We start from the raw sequence: 9,954 nt of genomic DNA on the forward strand, positions 1-9,954 counted from the left end.
AAGATTCTGAGCAGTCCGGTATATAGCAGCCGACATATATGCCATCTGTACATGATTCCGGGCCATAAATTCCAAATGATAGAGGATGGACACATCGTCCATTGAGCGGGTACCATAGGGACCGATTTGTTGATCCACAAATTCAATGGCATTAAAATCGGGAGCATTGAGGTCGAAAGGCTCAGCTATTTTTTGTTTTTTATTGGGAGGAGCAACAGAAGGAGCAGCAGAAGTAGGGTGAGGTTCCACCAGACGAACTCAGGGAGTAGGGATCACCTTCTTCATCCTAGGGGAACTCGGCACAGACGGCTTCACGTGCACCTGGGAGGATCCTTTCCTAGCCGCCTTGGCCGAGATGTTTTTGGCAGCAGTCGCCCTCTGCGCTCTTTTAAAAGCTTTCATGGATTCATTATTCTTCATCGCCTCTGCAAATAAAATAGAAATTAAGCTACAAGTCGGAAAAGACAATTACGAGTAATATAGAACAGATAAAAAAGGAAACACAAAATACCCAGCTCAGTTTGAAGAAGAGAGGGATTGGTTAGAAATTTCTTTGTGTCGAGTTGGGGAGGTTGACCCCAGTGTTCTTCCAAGACAGTCACAAAGGCTCGCTCAGCCTCATCCAATATTTTCCACGTATATCGGGACACCCTCACATCTTTTTGCCATTCCAAGGGAAAAGCAGGCTCGTCATTTTCATCCAGAAAGAAGGGCCGAGCTCCTTCAACAGCTCAAACCTTGAAAAAGTAGTTTTTAAAATCACGGAATGACTCGTCAAACATGGAAAAAACCTTCTTTCCTTGGGTAGAGCAGAAGGAGACCCAAGCTGTCTTCTTTTTTACCACTCCAGGCTTAGTCAAGACAAACAGATAGAAAAAGAGAGATTGCGAGGCTGGGATACCAAAGCCATTGCACAACAATTGAAAGATTTTTATGAACCCCTAGGAATTAGGGTGAAGTTGAGAGGTGGTGACATTACAGGACCATAACAGGTCGGTTTCAAATTTAGTAAAAGGAAGGGTGATACCCAGCTGACCAAAGAAAAAGTCATAAACATAGAAAAAATGGCGATCGTCAACAACCCGAGTAGAGAAGCAAACTCTCTCGTCAGAAGAGGGAGGGACAAGCTCATAGTTCTTCTCATCGCCAGGATTACTACAGACACTATGAAACTGCCTAAGCTGCGCGCAAAACTCAGAATCAACCAGAGTGACACACATAAGAACCATCGAGTCCACCCAATCGGCCATACCCTCAGGAACATGGGAAGGCATCTCTACAACGTTATTTCGGGATGACATGAGGCCAACTAAATCCTACAAAAAGAAAAGAAGAACGAATTACTTAAAAACATCTCGGACGAGGGGCAAAACATCTCGACGGGCGGATAAACAGAAAAGGAAAACCCCAAGACTCAAGCCAAAAAGTCCTGGGGCATCCCTTGGAGGCAATAACAAAGCAAGGTTTTCAAGTTATTTCTACAGCTTACGTCCCGACACTCATCAAAAAGAAAATAAAGTCTCAAAGTAAGTAAAAACACAAAATCACCACCTTTCTACAGTTTATCAGCAAAAAGCATTACTTCTACAGTTTATCAGCAAAAAGTATTGCTTCTACAGTTTATCAGCAAAAAGTATTGCTTCTACAGTTTATCAGCAAAAGGCATTATCAAAACACCAAAAATGCCAAACAAAAAAACAGCAAAGACGCAAACTTTTTTTCGGAATCAAGCAAAGAACCATCACCAAAGGCACAAGCAGAAATGGCGACAACATGCAAAAATCCTAAAAGAAAAAGATTCAAGCAACAAGAAAAAAGATTCGCACTAAAAATGAAGAAATTCCAGAGCACGCAACAATCAGGCATGGTAAAAGCAGAATGACCCAAAAAACTTCCTCTGAGCAAAATGCAAACTTTCCACATATAAGGAAACAGAAGAAAGAAAAATCGAACCTGGAGAAAGCAGAAGAAAACCTCGAAAGAAAGCCGAAGCACAGAAGAAAAGCCACCCCTCGAAAGTGGAGAACTGCGAAGGAGAAAAGCTGGAGATCACCCTCTTCCACAGAGAGGAGTGACAGAACAGGTGGAAGAAACTACGAAAGAAACAAAAAATGAGAGAGTAAAGGGAGAAGTTACGAAGAAAGAATGAAGAAGAGAAACCGTTTTTTGATTGAGAAATTCAAAATAAGAAACCAAGAGAAATGGGGCATTAAAACCAATTAATGAGGGCATTAAAACCCTCGCACATTCCAAGGCTAGGGCACTAAACACAAAAGCGCGCGCTTTCAGAGGAAACGAAACAGAAACGTTCCGCATTCAAAAGAAGGAGAACTCTACAAAAAGAAATCGACAAAATGCTCGAGTTCGGCTTCACCAAAGAAGGATCGAAGTCCTAAAACTAAAGACTCGACCTCAAAGAGAAGACCAAGCTCGAGCAGGGGCACTGTTCATACCCTGGGTCGAGCTGCCCGACCCGAGATGTTCGACAGATAAAGCGACCGACCTCTTCAGGTCAGGACAACCCGACCTCTTCTCAAAGAGCGCGGGCAAGTCACAGGAAAGCCCAAACAAAGGGCCCAAATAGAGGAACACGCCCCAAATCCAAGGGCAGCCCAAGCCTACAGAGAGAAGGGCGGTTCCCTTGAAGATAAGATGACCTCACCTGAAGATAAGATAAGATAACTAACTTATCTTATCCACAGAAGGTCACATCTCACCATTATAAATACACTGGAGCACCCAGGTATAACTCATACTCTGATTCTACTCAATACCTGTTTAATACCCTTGCTAACTTAAGCATCGGAGTCCCTTGCAGGTACCCCCATCCTTCGATGACAAGGGATCAACAGCATTCTCAAATTTCACAAGTCGGACACACCAGCTCCAGCTGCTATACACCTGCCGGACACGTCGGCTCCGACTAGCACAGAAGATCTCGTCCGAGATCGACCTACAGTTTCAGGTAACCCTCGGAACAGTTTCTAAATGGGTGGAAGCAATTCCTACCCGTACTTATGATGCTAACCCCGTTGTTTCCATTGTTAGAAACCATATTATTTGTCGCTTTGGATCACCACGAGCAATCGTGAGCGATCAAGGCACTCACTTTTGTAACAGGAGACTAACAGGTTTACTAAAGAGGCATGGGATCATTCAAAAAGTATCAATAGCCTATCATTCTTAGACTAATGGGCAAGCAGAGGTGTCTGGTAGGCGAAATTGTGAACAATACTTTTTCACAACTCAAATAATCCCCGGTAATGGCTCCAAGAACTTGGTGCGCCTAATACCATGGCATTACACAACTTCGCACAACTAACCAGCAAGTGTACTGGGTCGTCCAAGTAATAAAACCTTACGTGAGTAAGGGTCGATCCCACGGAGATTGTTAGTATTGAAGCAAGCTATGGTCATCTTGTAAATCTTAGTCAGGCAGACTCAAATGTATATGATGATGATAAACGAAAATAACAGAAAAGGTAAAGATAGAGATACTTATGTATATCATTGGTGTATGAGCTTCAGACAAGTGTATGAAGATGCCTTCCCTTCCGTCTCTCTGCTTTCCTACAGTCTTCATCCAATCCTTCTTACTCCTTTCCATGGCAAACTTGTGTAGGGTCTCACTGTTGTCAGCAGCTACCTCCCATCCGCGCAGTGAAAGCTAATGCAGAGCACTCTGTCACAGTGCCGCCAATCACCGGTTTGGTTCCCTCCCCTACCGGAATAGAATCACTCTTTTGCGTCTGTCACTAACGCCCAGTAGGTTACAGGTTTGAAGCACGTCACAGTCATTCAGTCATTGAATCCTACTCAGAACACCACAGACAAGGTTGGACCTTCCGGATTCTCTTGAATACCGCCATCAGTTCTTGCCTATACCACGAAGACTCTGATCTCATGGAATGGCTGGCTCGTTTGTCAGACGAGCACTCGGTTGTCAGGCGATCAACCATGCATCATGCAATCAGAAATCCAAGAGATATTCACTAAAGCCTTGAATGCTTGTAGAACAAGAATGGTTGTCAGTCATCTTGTTCATAGGTTGAAGAACAAGTGATATCTTAGATAAAGAACAAGCGGAGTTGAATGGAAGAACAATAGTAATTGCATTAATACTCGAGGTACAGCAGAGCTCCACACCCTTAATCTATGGTGTGTAGAAACTCCACCGTTGAAAATACATAAGAACATAGTCTAGGCATGGCCGAATGGCCAGCCTCCAAAGTGAGTTCAATCATAAAAACATGATCAAAAGGCTCTCTAATACAATAGTAAAAGGTCCTACTTATAGAAAACTAGTAGCCTAGGGTGTACAAAGATGAGTAAATGACATAAAAATCCACTTCCGGGCCCACTTGGTGTGTGCTTGGGCTGAGCAATCAAGGAAATTCGTGTAGAGACCTTTTCTGGAGTTAAACGCCAGCCCCCATGCCAGTTTGGGCGTTTAACTCCAACTTTTATTCCTGTTCCGGCGTTTAACGCTGGAATTTCTGAGGCCGGATTGCTTCGCGGGTTTGGGCCATCAAATCTTGGACAAAGTATGGACTATTATATATTGCTGGAAAGCCCTGGATGTCTACTTTCCAACGCCGTTGAGAGCGCGCCAATTGGGCTTCTGTAGCTCCAGAAAATCCACTTCGAGTGCAGGGAGGTCAGAATCCAACAGCATCTGCAGTCCTTTTTGGTCTCTGAATCAGATTTTTGCTCAAGTCCCTCAATTTCAGCCAGAAAATACCTGAAATCACAGAAAAACACACAAACTCATAGTAAAGTCCAGAAAAGTGAATTTTAAATAAAAACTAATAAAAATATACTAAAATCTAACTAAAAGATATCAAAAACATACTAAAAACAATGCCAAAAAGTATACAAATTATCCGCTCATCACAACACCAAACTTAAATTGTTGCTTGTCCTCAAGCAACTGAAAATCAAATAAGATAAAAAGAAGAGAATATGCAATGAATTCCAAAAACATCTGTGAAGATCAGTATTAATTAGATGAGCGGGGCTTTTAGCTTTTTGCTTCTGAACAGTTTTGGCATCTCAATCTCTCCTTTGAAATCCAGAATGGTTGGCTTCTTTAGGAACTCAGAGTCCAGATAGTGTTAATGATTCTCCTAGTGAAGTATGATGATTCTTGAACATAGCTATTTATTGAGTCTTGGTTGTGGCCCAAAGCACTCTGTCTTCCAGTATTACCACCGGATACATACATGCCACAGACACATAATTGGGTGAACCTTTTCAGATTGTGACTCAGCTTTGCTAAAGTCCCCAATTAGAGGTGTCCAGGGTTCTTAAGCACACTCTTATTTGCCTTGGATCACAACTTTATTCTTTCTTTTTCTTTCTTTTTTTTTTTTTTTTCGAAATTTTTTTTTTTTTTTTTGAATAGCTTTTTCTTGCTTCAAGAATCATTTTATTGATTTTTCAGATCCTCAGTAACATGTCTCCTTTTTCATCATTCTTTCAAGAGCCAACATTCATGAACCACAAATTCAAGATACATATGCACTGTTTAAGCATACATTCAGAGAACAAAAATATTGCCACCACATCAAAATAATTAAACTATTATAAAATTCAAAATTCATGCAATTCTTCCTTTTTCAATTAAGCACATTTTTATTCAAGAAAGGTGATGGATTCATAGGACATTCATAACTTTAAGGCATAGACACTAAGACACTAATGATCATAAGACACAAACATGGATAACATAAAGCATAGAATTCGAAAAACAGAGAGATAAAGAACAAGGAAATCAAGGAATGGGTCCACCTTAGTGATGGCGGCTCTTCCTTGCTTTTGAAGGTCCTATGGAGTGCTTGAGCTCCTCAATGTCTCTTCCTTGTCTTTGTTGTTCCTCCCTCATGATTCTTTGATCTTCTCTAATCTCATGAAGGATGATGGAGTGTTCTTGGTGCTCCACCCTTAGTTGTCCCATGTTGGAACTCAACTCTCCTAGGGAGGTGTTTAGTTGCTCCCAATAGTGGTGTGGAGGAAAGTGCATCCCTTGAGGTATCTCAGGGATCTCATGGTGAGAAGGCTCTCTTGTATACTCCATCCTTTGTTTAGTGATGGGCTTGTCCTCATCAATGGGGGTGTCTCCCTCTATGTCAACTCCTACTGAATAACAGAGGTGACAAATGAGATGAGGAAAGGCTAACCTTGCCACAGTGGAGGTCTTGTCCGCCACTTTATAGAGTTCTTGAGCTATAACCTCATGAACCTCTATTTCTTCTCCAATCATGATACTATGGATCATGATGGCCCGGTCTATGGTCACTTCGGACCGGTTGCTAGTGGGAATGATTGAGCGTTGTATGAACTCTAACCATCCTCTAGCTACGGGCTTGAGGTCATGCCTTCTTAATTGAACCGGCTTTCCTCTTGAGTCTTGCCTCCATTGTGCGCCCTCTTCACATATGACTGTGAGGACTTGGTCCAACCTTTGATCAAAGTTGACCCTTCTAGTGTAAGGATGCTCATCTCCTTGCATCATGGGCAAGTTGAACGCCATCCTCACACTCTCCGGACTGAAATCCAAGTATTTCCCCCGAACCATAGTAAGATAATTCTTTGGATTCGGGTTCACACTTTGGTCATGGTTCTTGGTGATCCATGCATTGGCATAGAACTCTTGAACCATCAAGATTCCGACTTGTTGAATGGGGTTGGTAAGTACTTCCCAACCTCTTCTTCGGATCTCATGGCGGATCTCCGGATATTCACCCTTTTTGAGTGAAAAAGGGACTTCGGGGATCACCTTCTTCAAGGCCACAACTTCATAGAAGTGGTCTTGATGCACCTTTGAGAGGAATCTATCCATCTCCCATGACTCGGAGGTGGAAGCCTTTGCCTTCCCTTTCCTCTTTTTAGAGGTTTCTCCGGCCTTTGGTGCCATAATGGTTATGGAAAAACGAAAAAGCAACGCTTTTACCACACCAAACTTAAAATGTTTGCTCGTCCTCGAGCAAAAGAAGAAAGAAGGGGGTAGAAGAAGAAGAAATGAGGAAGAGGGAGATGGAGGTGTATTCGGCCAAAGGGGGAGAGAAGTGGTGTTTAGGTTGTGTGGAAATGAAGGGTGTAAAGAGGGGTTTATATAGGAGAGAGGGGGAAGAAAGTTCGGTCATTTGAGGGTGGGTTTGGGAGGGAAAGTGGTTTGAATTTGAAGTGTGAGGTTGGTGGGGTTTTATGAAGGATGGATGTGAGTGGTGAAGAGAAAGATGGGATTTGATAGGTGAGGGGTTTTTGGGGAAGAGGTGTTGAGGTGATGGGGGAAGAAGAGAGAGTGATTGTAGGGTCCTGTGGGGTCCACAGATCCTGTAGTAGGGTCCTGTGGGGTCCACAGATCCTGTAGTGTCAAGGAAAAGGCATCCCTGCACCAATTGGCACCAAAATCCACGTTTTGGGCCAATTCTGGCGTTAAACGCCGGGCTGATGCCCATTCCTGGCGTTTAACGCCAGGTTTTATACCTTTACTGGCGTTTAACGCCAGTTTGGTGCCCCTTTCTGGCGTTAAACGCCCAGAAAGGTGCCAGACTGGGCGTTAAACGCCCATCTGCTAGGCTGACTGGCGTTTGAACGCCAGCAGCATCTTCCTCCAGGGTGTGCTGTTTTTCTTCCTGTTTTTCATTCTGTTTTTGCTTTTTTCATTATTTTTATGACTTCTTATGATCATCAACCTACAAAAAAGATAAAATAACAAAAGAAAATAATTAATTATAAAACATTGGGTTGCCTCCCAACAAGCGCTTCTTTACTGTCACTAGCTTGACAGAGGTCTCTCATGGAGCCTCAGAAATGCTCAGAACCTTGTTGGAACCTCCCAACACCAAACTTAGAGTTGAATGTGGGGTTTCAACACCAAACTTAGAGTTTGATTGTGGCCTCCCAACACCAAACTTAGAGTTTGACTGTGGGGGCTCTGTTTGGCTCTGTTTTGAGAGAAGCTCTTCATGCTTCTTCTCCATGATGATAGAGGGATATCCTTGGGCCTTAAACACCATGGATTCTTCATTCACTTGAATGATCAACTCTCCTCCATCAACATCAATCACAGCCTTTGCTGTGGCTAGGAATGGTCTGCCAAGGATGATGGATTCATCCATGCACTTCCCAGTCTCTAGGACTATGAAATCAGTAGGGATGTAATGGTCTTCAACCTTAACCAGAACATCCTCTACAAGTCCATAGGCTTGTTTTCTTGAGTTGTCTGCCATCTCTAGTGAGATTTTTGCAGCTTGCACCTCAAAGATCCCTAATTTCTCCATTACAGAGAGGGGCATGAGGTTCACACTTGACCCTAAGTCACACAAGGCCTTCTTGAAGGTCATGGTGCCTATGGTACAAGGTATAGAAAACTTCCCAGGATCCTGCCTCTTTTGAGGCAGTTTCTGCCTAGACAAGTTATCCAGTTCTTTGGTGAGCAAGGGAGGTTCATCTTCCCAAGTCTCATTTCCAAATAACTTGTCATTTAGCTCCATGATTGCTCCAAGGTATTTAGCAACTTGCTCTTCAGTGACATACTCATCCTCTTCAGAGGAAGAATACTCATCAGAGCTCATGAAAGGCAGTAGTAAGTCCAAGGGAATCTCTATGGTCTCAGTTTGAGCCTCAGATTCCCAAGGTTCCTCATTGGGGAACTCACTGGAGGCCAGTGCACGCCCATTGAGGTCTTCCTTAGTGGCGTTCACTGCCTCTTCTTCCTCCCAGAATTCGGCCATATTGATGGCTTTGCACTCTCCTTTTGGATTTTCTTCAGTGTTACTTGGGAGAGTGCTTGGAGGAAGTTCAGTAATTTTCTTGCTCAGCTGACCCACTTGTCCTTCCAAGTTTCTAATGGAGGATCTTGTTTCATTCATGAAACTTTGAGTGGTCTTTATTAGATCAGAGACCATGGTTGCTAAGTCAGAATTATTCTGCTTAGAACTCTCTGTCTGTTGCTGAGAAGATGATGGAAAAGGCTTGCTATTGCTAAGCCTGTTTCTTCCACCATTATTATTGAAACCTTGTTGAGGTCTCTCTTGATTCTTCCATGAGAGGTTTGGGTGATTTCTCCATGAAGAATTATAGGTATTACCATAGGGTTCTCCTAGGTAATTCACCTCTTCCATGGAAGGGTTCTCAGGATCATAGGCTTCTTCCTCAGATGAAGCATCCTTAGTACTGTTTGGTGCATTTTGCATTCCAGACAGACTTTGAGAAATCAAATTGACTTGTTGAGTCAATATTTTGTTCTGAGCCAATATGGCATTCAGAGCATCAATCTCAAGAACTCCTTTCTTCTGACCAGTCCCATTGTTCACAGGATTCCTCTCAGAAGTGTACATGAATTGGTTATTTGCAACCATTTCAATCAGTTCTTGAGCTTCTGCAGGCGTCTTCTTCAAATGAAGAGATCCTCCTGCAGAGCTATCCAAAGACATCTTGGATAGTTCAGAGAGACCATCATAGAAAATACCTATGATGCTCCATTCAGAAAGCATGTCTGAAGGACATCTCCTGATTAATTGTTTGTATCTTTCCCAAGCTTCATAGAGGGATTCTCCATCCTTTTGTCTAAAGGTTTGGACTTCCACTCTAAGCTTACTCCATCTTTGTGGAGGAAAGAACTTTGCCAAGAAGGCATTGACTAGCTTTTCCCAAGAGTCCAGGCTTTCTTTAGGTTGAGAGTCCAACCATATTCTAGCTCTGTCTCTCACAGCAAAAGGGAATAGCATCAGTCTATAGACCTCAGGGTTAACCCCATTAGTCTTGACTGTGTCACAGATTTGCAAGAACTCAGCTAAAAACTGATGAGGATCTTCCATTGGAAGTCCATGAAACTTGCAATTCTGTTGCATTAGAGAAACTAATTGAGGCTTAAGCTCAAAGTTGTTTGCTCCAATGGCAGGGATTGAGATGCTTCTCCCATAGAAATCAGGAGTAGGTGCAGTAAAG

At 42.9% G+C, this 9,954-nt stretch overlaps 1 non-coding gene across 1 annotated transcript; it reads left to right on the forward strand.

The window, feature by feature from the left end:
• Nucleotides 1-9,494: 9,494 nt before the first annotated feature.
• On the forward strand, nucleotides 9,495-9,602 carry LOC130953571 (small nucleolar RNA R71). Its single transcript, XR_009075741.1, has one exon. It is a non-coding gene; the product is annotated as a small nucleolar RNA R71 (small nucleolar RNA).
• The last annotated feature ends 352 nt before the right edge of the window (nucleotides 9,603-9,954 follow it).

This window comes from Arachis stenosperma, chromosome 9 (assembly GCF_014773155.1).
Source record: "Arachis stenosperma cultivar V10309 chromosome 9, arast.V10309.gnm1.PFL2, whole genome shotgun sequence".
In the NCBI taxonomy this organism is placed as follows: domain Eukaryota; kingdom Viridiplantae; phylum Streptophyta; class Magnoliopsida; order Fabales; family Fabaceae; genus Arachis; species Arachis stenosperma.